Raw genomic sequence first — 19079 nt, 5'->3', positions numbered from 1 at the left:
CACTTACACCAAGTAACAAAGACATACACTGACACCAAGTAACGAAGACATACACTGATACCCAGTAACACAGACACAAACTTAAACCAAGTAACAAAGACATACACTGATACCCAATAACATAGACACACACTTACACCAAGTAACAAAGACATACACTGACACCAAGTAACAAAGACATACACTTACGACAAGTAACACAGACATACAATGATACCCAGTAACAAAGACATACACTTACACCAAGTAACACAGACATACACTGACACCAAGTAACAAAGACATCCACTTACATCAAGTACAAAGACATACACTGACACCAAGTAACAAATAAATACAGTTACACCAAAAAACAAAGACATACACTGATACCCAGTAACACAGACATGCACTGACACCCAGCATCAAAGTCATACACTGTTACCCAGTAACACAGACACACACTGACACCCATTAACACAAACAAACTCACACTGACCCCCAGTAACACAGAGAAACACTGATACACAGTGACAGAGACATACACTGACACGAAGTAACACAGACACACACTGACACCCTGTAATAAAGACATACAATGACACCAAGCCACAAAGACATACACTGATACCAAGTCGCAAAGACAGACACTGATTCCCAGTAACAACGACACACACTGACACCAAGTAACAAAGACATACACTGACACCAAGTAACTAAGGCATACGCTTACACCAAGTAACAAAGACACACACTTACACCAAGTAACACAGACATACACTGACATCAAGTATCAAAGACATACACTGACACCAAGTAACAAAGACATACACTGATACCCAGTAACACAGACACACACTCACACCAAATAACAAAGACATACACTGATACACAGTAACATAGATACACACACACACGAAGTAACAAAGACATACACTGATACCCAGTAACACAGACACACACTTACACCAAGTAACACAGACATACACTGACATCAAGTAACAAAGACATACACAGACACCCAGTAACACAGACACACACGTACACCAAGTAACAAAGACATACACTGACACCAAGTAACAAAAACATACACTGATACCCAGTAACACAGATACACACTTACACCAAGTAACAAAGACACACACTTACACCAAGTAACACAGACATACACTGAAACCAAGTAACAAAGACATACACTGACACCAAGTAACAAAGACATAAACTGAGACAAAGTAACAAAGACATACACTGACACCAAGTCACAAAGACATCCACTGACACCCAGTAAAAAAGACATACACTGACACCAAGTCACAAAGACACACACTGACACCAAGTAACGAAGACATACACTGACACCAAGTAACAAAGACATACAATTACACCAAGTAACAAAGACATACACTGCCACCAAGTAACAAAGACATACAATTACACCAAGGAACAAAGACACACACTTACAGCAAGTAACAAATACATACAATTACACCAAGTAACAAAGACACACACTGACACCAAGTAACAAAGACATACACTGACACCAAGTAACAAAGACATACACTGTTACCCAGTAACACAGACACACACTTACACCAAGTAACAAAGACATACGCTGACACCAAGTAACAAAGACACACACTGACACACAGTAACACAGACATACACTGACACCAAGTAGCAAAGACACACACTTACACCAAGTAACACAGACATACACTGACACCAAGTAACAAAGACATACACTGACACCAAGTAACACAGACATACACTGACACCATGTAACAAAGACATGCACTGATACCCAGTAACACAGACATACACTGACACCAAGTAACAAAGACCTACACTGACACCAACAAACAAAGACATATACTGATACACAGTAACACAGACAGAGACTTACACCAAGTAACAAAGACATACACTGACACCAAGTCACAAAGACAGACACTGACACCCAGTAACAAAGACAAACACTGACACCAAGTAACGAAGCAGACACTGACACCCAGTAACAAAGACATGCAGTGATACCCAGTAACACAGACATCCACTGACACCAAGAAGCAAAGACACACACTTACACCAAGTAACACAGACATACATTGACCCAAGAAACAAAGACATACACTGACACCAAGTAACACAGACATACACTGACACCATGTAACAAAGACATGCACTGATACCCAGAAACACAGACATACACTGACACCAAGTCACAAAGACATACACTGATACCCAGTAACACAGACACACAGTTGCACCAAGTAACAAAGACAAACACTGACACCAAGTAACAAAGACATACACTGACACCAAGAAACAAAGACATACACTGATACCCAGTACCACAGACACACACTGACACCATGTAACACAAACATACACTGACACCAAGTAACAAAGACATACACAGACACCCAGTAACACAGACACACACTTGCACCAAGTAACAAAGACTTACACTGACAACAAGTAACAAAAACATGCACTGATACCCAGTAACACAGATACACACTTACACCAAGTAACAATGACATACACAGACACCCAGTAACACAGACATACACTGACACCATGTAACAAAGACATGTACTGATACCCAGTAACACAGACATACACTGACACCAAGTCACAAAGACAAACACTGATACCCCGTAACACAGACACACAGTTACACCAAGTAACAAAGACAAACACTGACACCAAGTAACAAAGACATACACTGACACCAAGTAACAAAGACATACACTGACACCAAGTAACAAAGACATACACTGTTACCCAGTAACACAGACACACACTTACACCAAGTAACAAAGACAAACGCTGACACCAAGTAACAAAGGCATACAATTACACCAAGTAACAAAGACACACACTTACACCAAGTAACAAAGACATGCAGTGATCCCCGGTAACACAGACATGCACTGACACCAAGTAGCAAAGACACACACTTACACCAAGTAACACAGACATACACTGACACCAAGTAACAAAGACATACACTGACACCAAGTAACACAGACATACACTGACACCATGTAACAAAGACATGCACTGATACCCAGTAACACAGACATACACTGACACCAAGTAACAAAGACATACACTGACACCAACAAACAAAGAGATATACTGATACACAGTAACACAGACACAGACTTACACCAAGTAACAAAGACATACACTGACACCAAGTCACAAAGACAGACACTGACACCCAGTAACAAAGACAAACACTGACACCAAGTAACGAAGCAGACACTGACACCCAGTAACAAAGACATGCAGTGATACCCAGTAACACAGACATACCCTGACACCAAGAAGCAAAGACACACACTTGCACCAAGTAACACAGACATACACTGACACCAAGTAACAAAGACATACACTGACACTAAGTAACACAGACATACACTGACACCATGTAACAAAGACATGCACTGATACCCAGTAACAGAGACATACACTGACACCAAGTCACAAAGACATACACTGATACCCAGTAACACAGACACACAGTTACACCAAGTAACAAAGACAAACACTGACACCATGTAACAAAGACATAAACTGACACCAAGAAACAAAGACATACACTGACACCAAGTAACACAGACATACACTGACACCATGTAACAAAGACATGCACTGATACCCAGAAACACAGACATACACTGACACCGAGTCACAAAGACATACACTGATACCTAGTAACACAGACACACAGTTACACCAAGTAACAAAGACAATCTCTGACACCAAGTAACAAAGACATACACTGACACCAAGAAACAAAGATATACACTGATGCCCAGTAACACAGACACACACTGACACCATGTAACACAAACATACACTGACAACAAGTAACAAAGACATACACAGACACCCAGTAACACAGACACACACTTACACCAAGTAACAAAGACATACACTGACAACAAGTAACAAAAACATGCGCTGATACCCAGTAACACAGATACACACTTACACCAAGTAACAATGACATACACAGACACCCAGTAACACAGACATACACTGACACCATGTAACAAAGACATGCACTGATACCCAGTAACACAGACATACACTGACACCAAGTCACAAAGACACACACTGATACCCAGTAACACAGACACACAGTTACACCAAGTAACAAAGACAAACACTGACACCAAGTAACAAAGACATACACTGACACCAAGTAACAAAGACATACACTGTTACCCAGTAACACAGACACACACTTACACCAAGTAACAAAGACAAACGCTGACACCAAGTAACAAAGGCATACAATTACACCAAGTAACAAAGACGCACACTTACACCAAGTAACAAAGACATGCAGTGATACCCAGTAACACAGACATGCACTGACACCAAGTAGCAAAGACACACACTTACACCAAGTAACACAGACATACACTGACACCAAGTAACAAAGACATACACTGACACCAGGTAACACAGACATACACTGACACCATGTAACAAAGACATGCACTGATACCCAGTAACACAGACATACACTGACACCAAGTAACAAAGACATACACTGACACCAACAAACAAAGACATATACTGATACACAGTAACGCAGACACAGACTTACACCAAGTAACAAAGACATACACTGACACCAAGTCACAAAGGCAGACAATGACACCAGTAACAAAGACAAACACTGACAGCAAGTAACGAAGCAGACACTGACACCCAGTAACAAAGACATGCAGTGATACACAGTAACACAGACATACACTGACACCAAGAAGCAAAGACACACACTTACACCAAGTAACACAGACATACACTGACACCAAGTAACAAAGACATACACTGACACTAAGTAACACAGACATGCACTGACACCATGTAACAAAGACATGCACTGATACCCAGTAACACAGACATACACTGACACCAAGTCACAAAGGCATACACTGATACCCAGTAACACAGACACACAGTTACACCAAGTAACAAAGACAAACACTGACACCAAGTAACAAAGACATACACTGACACCAAGAAACAAAGACATACACTGATACCCAGTAACACAGACACACACTGACACCATGTAACACAAACATACACTGACACCAAGTAACAAAGACATACACATCACCCAGTAACACAGACACACACTTACACCAAGTAACAAAGACATACACTGACAACAAGTAACAAAAACATACACTGATACCCAGTAACACAGATACACACTTACACCAAGTAACAAAGACACACACTTACACCAAGTAACACAGACATACACTGACACCAAGTAACAAAGACATAAACTGAGACACAGTAACAAAGACATACACTGACACCAAGTCACAATGACACACACTGACACCCAGTAACACAGACACACAGTTACACCAAGTAACAAAGACATACACTGACACCCAGTAACTAAGACACACACTTACACCAAGTAACTCAGACATACACTGACATCAAGTAACAAAGACATACACAGACACCCAGTAACACAGACACAGACGTACACCAAGTAACAAAGACATACACTGACACCAAGTATCAAAGACATACACTTACACCAAGTAACACAGTCATACACTGACATCAAGTATCAAAGACATACACTGACACCAAGTAACAAAGACATACACTGATACCCAGTAACACAGATACACACTTACACCAAGTAACAAAGACACACACTTACACCAAGTAACACAGACATACACTGACACCAAGTAACAAAGACATACACTTACACCAAGTAACAAAGACATACACTGACATCAAGTATCAAAGACATACACTGACACCAAGTAACAAAGACATACACTGATACCCAGTAACACAGACACACACTTACACCAAGTAACACAGACATACACTGACACCAAGTAACAAAGACATACACTGATACCCAGTAACACAGGCACACACTGACACCAAGTAACAAAGACATACACTGACACCAAGTAACAAAGACATACACTTACACCAAGTACCAAAGACATACACTGACACCAAGTAACACAGACATACACTGACACCAAGTAACAAAGACAGACAATTATATCAAGTAACAAAGACATACACTTACACCAAGTATTTTGAAATACACTGACACCAAATAACAAAGACATACACAGTAACACAGACACACACACACACGAAGTAACAAAGACATACACTGATACCCAGTAACACAGACACACACTTACAGCAAGTATCAAAGACCTACACTGACACCCAGTAACTAAGACACACACTTACACCAAGTAACACAGACATACACTGACATCTAGTAACAAAGACATACACAGACACCCAGTAACACAGACACACACGTACACCAAGTAACAAAGACATACACTGACACCAAGTAACAAAAACATACACTGATACCCAGTAACGCAGATGCACACTTACACCAAGTAACAAAGACACACACTTACACCAAGTAACACAGACATACACTGACACCAAGTAACAAAGACATACACTGACACCAAGTAACAAAGACATAAACTGAGACACAGTAACAAAGCCATACACTGACACCAAGTCACAAAGACATCCACTGACACCCAGTAAAAAAGACATAAACTGACACCAAGTCAAAAAGACACACACTGACACCAAGTAACGAAGACATACACTGACACCAAGTAACAAAGACATACAATTACACCAAGTAGCAAAGACACACACTTACACCAAGTAACAAAGACATACAATTACACCAAGTAACAAAGACACACACTGACACCAAGTAACAAAGACATACACTGACACCAAGTAACAAAGACATACACTGTTACCCAGTAACACAGACACACACTTACACCAAGTAACAAAGACATACGCTGACACCAAGTAACAAAGACATACAATTACATCAAGTAACAAAGACACACACTTACACCAAGTAACAAAGACATGCAGTGATACCCAGTAACACAGACATACACTGACACCAAGTAGCAAAGACACACACTTACACCAAGTAACACAGACATACACTGACACCAAGTAACAAAGACATACACTGACACCAAGTAACACAGACATACACTGACACTATGTAACAAAGACATGCACTGATACCCAGTAACACAGACATACACTGACACCAAGTAACAAAGACATACACTGACACCAATAAACAAAGACATATACTGATACCCAGTAACACAGACACAGACTTACACCAAGTAACAAAGACATACACTGACACCAAGTCACAAAGACATTTACTGTTACCCAGTAACACAGACACACACTTACACCAAGTAACAAAGACATACGCTGACACCAAGTAACAAAGACATACAATTACATCAAGTAACAAAGACACACACTTACACCAAGTAACAAAGACATACAATTACACCAAGTAACAAAGACACACACTGACACCAAGTAACAAAGACATACACTGACACCATGTAACAAAGACATGCACTGATACCCAGTAACACAGACACACACTTACACCAAGTAACAAAGATAAACACTGATACCCAGTAAAACAGACACACACTTACACCAAGTAACAAAGTCATACACTGACACCAAGTAACAAAGACATACACTGACACCAAGTCACAAAGACAGACACTGACACCCAGTAACAAAGACAAACACTGACACCAAGTAACGAAGCAGACACTGACACCCAGTAACAAAGACATACAGTTACACCAAGTAACACAGACATACAGTGACACCATGTAACAAAGACATGCAGTGATACCCAGTAACACAGACATACACTAACACCAAGTAGCAAAGACACACACCTACACCAAGTAACACAGACATACGCTGACACCAAGTAACAAAGACATACACTGACACCAAGTAACACAGACATACACTGACACCATGTAACAAAGACATGCACTGATACCTAGTAACACAGACATACACTGACACCAAGTAACAAAGACATACACTGACACCAACAAACAAAGACATACACTGATACCCAGTAACACAGACACAGACTTACACCAAGTAACAAAGATATACACTGACACCCAGTAACAAAGACATACACTGACACCAAGTCACAAAGACATACACTGATAGGCAGTAACACAGACACACAGTTACACCAAGTAACAAAGACAAACACTGACACCAAGTAACAAAGACATACACTGACACCAAGAAACAAAGATATACACTTACACCAAGTAACACGGACACACACTGACACCCAGTAACACAAACAAACACAGACTGACACCCAGTAACATAGAGAAAGTCAGACCCACAGTAACAAAGACATACACAGACACACACTCACACCAAGTAACAAAGACATACACTGATACCCAGTAACACAGATACACACTTACACCAAGTAACACAAACATACACTGACACAAAGAAACACAGACATACACTGATACCCAGTAACACAGACACACACTTCCACCAAGTAACAGAGGCAAGCACTGACACCAAGTAACAAAGACATACACTTACACCATGTAACAAAGACATACAATTGCACCAAGTAACAAAGACATACACTGACACCAAGTAACAAAGACATACACTGATACCCGGTAACACAGACATACACTGACACCAAGTAACAAAGACATACATTTGCACCAAGTAACAAAGGCACACACTTACACGAAGTAACACAGACATACAATTACACCAAGTAACAAAGACATACACTTACAAAAAGTAACACAGACATACACTGACACCAAGTAACAAAGACATACACTGACACCAAATAACAAAGACATACACTTACACCAAGTAACAAAGACATACACTGACACCAAGTAACGAAGACATACACTGATACCCAGTAACACAGACACAAACTTAAACCAAGTAACAAAGACATACACTGATACCCAATAACATAGACACACACTTACACCAAGTAACAAAGACATACACTGACACCAAGTAACAAAGACATACACTTACGACAAGTAACACAGACATACAATGATACCCAGTAACAAAGACATACACTTACACCAAGTAACACAGACATACACTGACACCAAGTAACAAAGACATCCACTTACATCAAGTACAAAGACATACACTGACACCAAGTAACAAATAAATACAGTTACACCAAAAAACAAAGACATACACTGATACCCAGTAACACAGACATGCACTGACACCCAGCATCAAAGTCATACACTGTTACCCAGTAACACAGACACACACTGACACCCATTAACACAAACAAACTCACACTGACCCCCAGTAACACAGAGAAACACTGATACACAGTGACAGAGACATACACTGACACGAAGTAACACAGACACACACTGACACCCTGTAATAAAGACATACAATGACACCAAGCCACAAAGACATACACTGATACCAAGTCGCAAAGACAGACACTGATTCCCAGTAACAACGACACACACTGACACCAAGTAACAAAGACATACACTGACACCAAGTAACTAAGGCATACGCTTACACCAAGTAACAAAGACACACACTTACACCAAGTAACACAGACATACACTGACATCAAGTATCAAAGACATACACTGACACCAAGTAACAAAGACATACACTGATACCCAGTAACACAGACACACACTCACACCAAATAACAAAGACATACACTGATACACAGTAACATAGATACACACACACACGAAGTAACAAAGACATACACTGATACCCAGTAACACAGACACACACTTACACCAAGTAACACAGACATACACTGACATCAAGTAACAAAGACATACACAGACACCCAGTAACACAGACACACACGTACACCAAGTAACAAAGACATACACTGACACCAAGTAACAAAAACATACACTGATACCCAGTAACACAGATACACACTTACACCAAGTAACAAAGACACACACTTACACCAAGTAACACAGACATACACTGAAACCAAGTAACAAAGACATACACTGACACCAAGTAACAAAGACATAAACTGAGACAAAGTAACAAAGACATACACTGACACCAAGTCACAAAGACATCCACTGACACCCAGTAAAAAAGACATACACTGACACCAAGTCACAAAGACACACACTGACACCAAGTAACGAAGACATACACTGACACCAAGTAACAAAGACATACAATTACACCAAGTAACAAAGACATACACTGCCACCAAGTAACAAAGACATACAATTACACCAAGGAACAAAGACACACACTTACAGCAAGTAACAAATACATACAATTACACCAAGTAACAAAGACACACACTGACACCAAGTAACAAAGACATACACTGACACCAAGTAACAAAGACATACACTGTTACCCAGTAACACAGACACACACTTACACCAAGTAACAAAGACATACGCTGACACCAAGTAACAAAGACACACACTGACACCCAGTAACACAGACATACACTGACACCAAGTAGCAAAGACACACACTTACACCAAGTAACACAGACATACACTGACACCAAGTAACAAAGACATACACTGACACCAAGTAACACAGACATACACTGACACCATGTAACAAAGACATGCACTGATACCCAGTAACACAGACATACACTGACACCAAGTAACAAAGACCTACACTGACACCAACAAACAAAGACATATACTGATACACAGTAACACAGACAGAGACTTACACCAAGTAACAAAGACATACACTGACACCAAGTCACAAAGACAGACACTGACACCCAGTAACAAAGACAAACACTGACACCAAGTAACGAAGCAGACACTGACACCCAGTAACAAAGACATGCAGTGATACCCAGTAACACAGACATCCACTGACACCAAGAAGCAAAGACACACACTTACACCAAGTAACACAGACATACATTGACCCAAGAAACAAAGACATACACTGACACCAAGTAACACAGACATACACTGACACCATGTAACAAAGACATGCACTGATACCCAGAAACACAGACATACACTGACACCAAGTCACAAAGACATACACTGATACCCAGTAACACAGACACACAGTTGCACCAAGTAACAAAGACAAACACTGACACCAAGTAACAAAGACATACACTGACACCAAGAAACAAAGACATACACTGATACCCAGTACCACAGACACACACTGACACCATGTAACACAAACATACACTGACACCAAGTAACAAAGACATACACAGACACCCAGTAACACAGACACACACTTGCACCAAGTAACAAAGACTTACACTGACAACAAGTAACAAAAACATGCACTGATACCCAGTAACACAGATACACACTTACACCAAGTAACAATGACATACACAGACACCCAGTAACACAGACATACACTGACACCATGTAACAAAGACATGTACTGATACCCAGTAACACAGACATACACTGACACCAAGTCACAAAGACAAACACTGATACCCCGTAACACAGACACACAGTTACACCAAGTAACAAAGACAAACACTGACACCAAGTAACAAAGACATACACTGACACCAAGTAACAAAGACATACACTGACACCAAGTAACAAAGACATACACTGTTACCCAGTAACACAGACACACACTTACACCAAGTAACAAAGACAAACGCTGACACCAAGTAACAAAGGCATACAATTACACCAAGTAACAAAGACACACACTTACACCAAGTAACAAAGACATGCAGTGATCCCCGGTAACACAGACATGCACTGACACCAAGTAGCAAAGACACACACTTACACCAAGTAACACAGACATACACTGACACCAAGTAACAAAGACATACACTGACACCAAGTAACACAGACATACACTGACACCATGTAACAAAGACATGCACTGATACCCAGTAACACAGACATACACTGACACCAAGTAACAAAGACATACACTGACACCAACAAACAAAGAGATATACTGATACACAGTAACACAGACACAGACTTACACCAAGTAACAAAGACATACACTGACACCAAGTCACAAAGGCAGACAATGACACCAGTAACAAAGACAAACACTGACAGCAAGTAACGAAGCAGACACTGACACCCAGTAACAAAGACATGCAGTGATACACAGTAACACAGACATACACTGACACCAAGAAGCAAAGACACACACTTACACCAAGTAACACAGACATACACTGACACCAAGTAACAAAGACATACACTGACACTAAGTAACACAGACATGCACTGACACCATGTAACAAAGACATGCACTGATACCCAGTAACACAGACATACACTGACACCAAGTCACAAAGGCATACACTGATACCCAGTAACACAGACACACAGTTACACCAAGTAACAAAGACAAACACTGACACCAAGTAACAAAGACATACACTGACACCAAGAAACAAAGACATACACTGATACCCAGTAACACAGACACACACTGACACCATGTAACACAAACATACACTGACACCAAGTAACAAAGACATACACATCACCCAGTAACACAGACACACACTTACACCAAGTAACAAAGACATACACTGACAACAAGTAACAAAAACATACACTGATACCCAGTAACACAGATACACACTTACACCAAGTAACAAAGACACACACTTACACCAAGTAACACAGACATACACTGACACCAAGTAACAAAGACATAAACTGAGACACAGTAACAAAGACATACACTGACACCAAGTCACAATGACACACACTGACACCAAGTAACGAAGACATACACTGACACCAAGTAACAAAGACATACAATTACACCAAGTAACACAGACATACACTGCCACCAAGTAACAAAGACATACAATTACACCAAGTAACAAAGACACACACTTACACCATGTAACAAAGACATACAATTACACCAAGTAACAAAGACACACACTGACACCAAGTAACAAAGACAAACACTGACACCAAGTAACAAAGACATACAATTACACCAAGTAACACAGACATACACTGCCACCAAGTAACAAATACATACAATTACACCAAGTAACAAAGACACACACTTACACCAACTAACAAAGAAATACAATTAGACCAAGTAACAAAGACACACACTGACACCAAGTAACAAAGACATACACTGACACCAAGTAACAAAGACAAACACTGTTACCCATTAACACAGACAGACACTTACACCAAGTAACAAAGACATACACTGACACCAAGTCACAAAGACAGACACTGACACCCAGTAACAAAGACAAACACTGACACCAAGTAACGAAGCAGACACTGACACCCAGTAACAAAGACATGCAGTGATACCCAGTAACACAGACATACACTGACACCAAGAAGCAAAGACACACACTTACACCAAGTAACACAGACATACACTGACACCATGTAACAAAGACATGCACTGATACCCAGTAACACAGACATACACTGACACCAAGTCACAAAGACATACACTGATACCCAGTAACACAGACACACAGTTACACCAAGTAACAAAGACAAACACGGACACCAAGTAACAAAGACATACACTGACACCAAGAAACAAAGACATACACTGATACCCAGTAACACAGACACACACTGACACCATGTAACACAAACATACACTGACACCAAGTAACAAAGACATACACAGACACCCAGTAACACAGACACACACTTACACCAAGTAACAAAGACATACACTGACAACAAGTAACAAAAACATACACTGATACCCAGTAACACAGATACACACTTACACCAAGTAACAAAGACACACATTTAGACCAAGTAACACAGACATACACTGACACCAAGTAACAAAGACATAAACTGAGACACAGTAACAAAGACATACACTGACACCAAGTCACAAAGACATCCACTGACACCCAGTAAAAAAGACATACACTGACACCAAGTCACAAAGACACACACTGACACCAAGTAACGAAGACATACACTGACACCAAGTAACAAAGACATACAATTACACCAAGTAACACAGACATACACTGCCACCAAGTAACGAAGACATACACTGACAACAAGTAACAAAGACATACACAGATACCCAGTAACACAGACGCACACTTACACCAAGTAACAAAGGCAGACACTGATACCCAGTAACACAGAGACACAAGTACACAAAGGAACAAAGACATACACTGACACCAAGTCACAAAGACATAAACTGACACCCAGTATCACAGACACACACGGACACCAAGTAACAAAGACACACACTTACACCAAGTAACACAGACACACACTGACACCCAGTAACACAGACACACACTTACACCAAGTAACAAAGACATACACTGACATCAAGTAACAAAGACATACACTTACACCAAGTAACAAAGACATACACTGATACCCAGTAACACAGACACAAACATACACCAAGTAACAAAGACATACACTGATACCCAGTAACACAGACACACACTTACACCAAGTAGCACAGACATACACTGACACCAAGTAACAAAGACATACACTGATACCCAGTAACACAGACACAAACATACACCAAGTAACAAAGACATACAATTACATCAAGTAACAAAGACACACACTTACACCAAGTAACACAGACATGCGCTAACACCAAGTAACAAAGACATACCCTGTTACCCAGTAACACAGACACACACTTACACCAAGTAACAAAGACATACCCTGATAGCAAGTAAGACAGACACACAGTTACAACAAGTAACACAAACACACACTTACACCAAGTAACAAAGACATACACTGACACCAAGTAAAAAAGACATACAATTACACCAAGTAACAAAGACACATACTTACACCAAGTAACACAGACATACACTTACACCAAGTAACAAAGACATACACTGATACCAAGTAACACAGACACACAATTACAACAAGTAACACAAACACACACTTACACCAAGTAACAAAGACATACACTGACACCAAGTAACAAAGACCTACAAAAACACCAAGTAACAAAGACACACACTTACACCATGTAACACAGACATACACTGACACCAAGTAACAAAGACATACACTGTTACCCAGTAACACAGACACACACTAACACCAAGTAACAAAGACATACACTGATGCCAAGTAACACAGACACACACATTCACCAAGTAACACAGACACAAACTTACACCCAGTAACAAAGACATATACTGACACCAAGTCACAAAGACAAACACTGATACCAAGTAACAAAGACATACAATTACACGAAGTAACAAAGACACACACTTACACCAAGTAACACAGACATACACTGACACCAAGTAACAAAGACATACACTGTTACCCAGTAACACAGACACACACCTACACCAAGTAACAAAGACATACACTGATGCCAAGTAACACAGACACACACTTTTACCAAGTAACACAGACACACACTTACACCAAGAAACAAAGACATACACTGACACCAAGTAAAAAAGACATACACTTACACCATGTAACAAAGACATACACTGATACCCAGTAACACAGACACACACTTACACCAAGTAACAAAGACATACACTGATACCCAGTAACACAGACACACACTTATACCAAGTAGCACAGACATACACTGACAACAAGTAACAAAGACATACACTGATGCCCAGTAACACAGACGCACACTTACACCAAGTAACAAAGACAGACACTGATACCCAGTAACACAGACATACAATTACACGAAGTAACAAAGACATACACTTACACCAAGTAACACAGACATACACTGACACCAAGTAACAAAGACATACACTGTTACCCAGTAACACAGACACACACTTACACCAAGTAACAAAGACATACACTGATGCCAAGTAACACAGACACACACTTTCACCAAGTAACACAGACACAAACTTACACCCAGTAACAAAGACATACACTGACACCAAGTCACAAAGACAAACACTGATACCAAATAACAAAGACATACAATTACACGAAGTAACAAAGACACACACTTACACCAAGTAACACAGACATGCACTGACACCAAGTAACAAAGACATACACTGTTACCCAGTAACACAGACACACACCTACACCAAGTAACAAAGACATACACTGATGCCAAGTAACACAGACACACACTTTCACCAAGTAACACTGACACATACTTACACCAAGAAACAAAGACATACACTGACACCAAGTAAAAAAGACATACACTTACACCATGTAACAAAGACATACACTGATACCCAGTAACACAGACACACACTTACACCAAGTAACAAAGACATACACTGATGCCCAGTAACGCAGACACACACTTATACCAAGTAGCACAGACATACACTGACAACAAGTAACAAAGACATACACTGATACCCAGTAACACAGACGCACACTTACACCAAGTAACAAAGACAGACACTGATACCCAGTAACACAGACACACAAGTACACCAAGGAACAAAGACATACACTGACACCAAGTCACAAAGACATACACTGATACCCAGTAACACAGACGCACACTTACACCAAGTAACAAAGACAGACACTGATACCCAGTAACACGGACACACAAGTACACCAAGGAACAAAGACATACACTGACACCAAGTAACAAAGACATACATTGACACCAAGTAACAAAGACATACACTTACACCAAGTAACAAAGACATACACTGATACCCAGTAACACAGACACAAACATACACCAAGTAACAAAGACATACACTGATACCCAGAAAGACAGACACACACTTAAACCAAGTAACACAGACATACACTGACACCAAGTAACAAAGACATACACTGATACCCAGTAACACAGACACAAACATACACCAAGTAACAAAGACATACAATTACACCAAGTAACAAAGACATACACTGATAGCAAGTAACACAGACACACAATTACAACAAGTAACACAAACACACACTTACACCAAGTAACAAAGACATACACTGACAACAAGTAACAAAGACATACAATTACACCAAGTAACAAAGACACACACTGACACCAAGTTATCGGACATACACTGACACCAAGTAACAAAGACATACACTGTTACCCAGTAACACAGACACACTCTTACACCAAGTAACAAAGACATACACTGATACCAAGTAACACAGACACACAATTACAACAAGTAACACAAACACACACTTAAACCAAGTAACAAAGACATACACTGACACCAAGTAACAAAGACATACAATTACACCATGTAACAAAGACACACACTTACACCAAATAACACAGATACACACTTGCACCAAGTAACAAAGTCATACACTGATGCCAAGTAACACAGACACACAAGTACACCAAGTAACAAAGACATACACTGACACCAAGTAACAAAGACATAAACTGACACCCAGTATCACAGACACACACGGACACCAAGTAACAAAGACACACACTTACACCATGTAACACAGACACACACTGACACCCAGTAACACAGACACACACTTACACCAAGTAACAAAGACATACACTGATACCAAGTAACAAAGACATACAATTACACCAAGTAACAAAGACATACACTGACACCAAGTAACAAAGACATACACTGATACCCAGTAACTCAGACACAAACATACACCAAGTAACAAAGACATACACTGATACCCAGTAACACAGACACACACTTACACCAAGTAACACAGACATACACTGACACCAAGTAACAAAGACATACACTGATACCCAGTAACACAGACACGCACTTACACCAAGTAACAAAGACAGACACTGATACCCAGTAACACAGACACACACGTACACAAAGTAACACAGACATACACTGACACCAAGTAACAAAGACATAAACTGACACCCAGTAACACAGACACACAGGGACACCAAGTAACAAAGACACACACATACACCAAGTAACACAGACGCACACTGACACCCAGTAACACAGACACACACTTACACCAAGTAACAAAGACATACACTGACACCAAGTAAAAAGTACATACACTGAGAACAAGTAACACAGACACACACTTACACCAAGTAACAAAGACATACACTTACAGCAAGTAATACAGACATACACTGACACAAAGTAACAAAGACATACACTTACACCATGTAACACAGACACACACTGACACCCAGTAACACAGACACACACTTACACCAAGTAACAAAGACATACACTGATACCAAGTAACAAAGACATACACTTACACCAAGTAACAAAGACATACACTGACACCAAGTAACAAAGACATACACTGATACCCAGTAACTCAGACACAAACATACACCAAGTAACAAAGACATACACTGATACCCAGTAACACAGACACACACTTACACCAAGTAACACAGACATACACTGACACCAAGTAACAAAGACATACACTGATACCCAGTAACACAGACACGCACTTACACCAAGTAACAAAGACAGACACTGATACCCAGTAACACAGACACACACTTACACAAAGTAACACAGACATACACTGACACCAAGTAACAAAGACATAAACTGACACCCAGTAACACAGACACACACGGACACCAAGTAACAAAGACACACACATACACCAAGTAACACAGACGCACACTGACACCCAGTAACACAGACACACACTTACACCAAGTAACAAAGACATACACTGACACCAAGTAAAAAGTACATACACTGAGAACAAGTAACACAGACACACACTTACACCAAGTAACAAAGACATACACTGACAGCAAGTAATACAGACATACACTGACACAAAGTAACAAAGACATACAGTGGCACCAAGTAACAAAGCCATAAACTGACACACAGTAACAAAGACATACACTGACACCAAGTCACAAAGACATCCACTGACACCCAGTAAAAAAGACATACATTGACACCAAGTCACAAAGACATACACTGACACCAAGTAACAAAGACATACACTGATACCCAGGAGCACAGACACACACTTACACCAAGTAACGAAAACATACACTGACACCAAGTAACAAAGACACACAATTACACCAGGTAACAAAGACACACACTTACACCAAGTAACACAGACATACACTGACATCAAGTAACAAAGACATACACTGACACCAAGTAAAAAAGACATACACTTACACCAAGTAACAAAGACATACACTGACACCAAGTAAAAAGTACA

This window comes from Heterodontus francisci, unplaced genomic scaffold (assembly GCF_036365525.1).
Source record: "Heterodontus francisci isolate sHetFra1 unplaced genomic scaffold, sHetFra1.hap1 HAP1_SCAFFOLD_53, whole genome shotgun sequence".
Classification (NCBI taxonomy): domain Eukaryota; kingdom Metazoa; phylum Chordata; class Chondrichthyes; order Heterodontiformes; family Heterodontidae; genus Heterodontus; species Heterodontus francisci.
The sequence above is the reverse complement of the archived record's forward strand: the minus strand, read 5'-3'. Positions refer to the sequence as shown.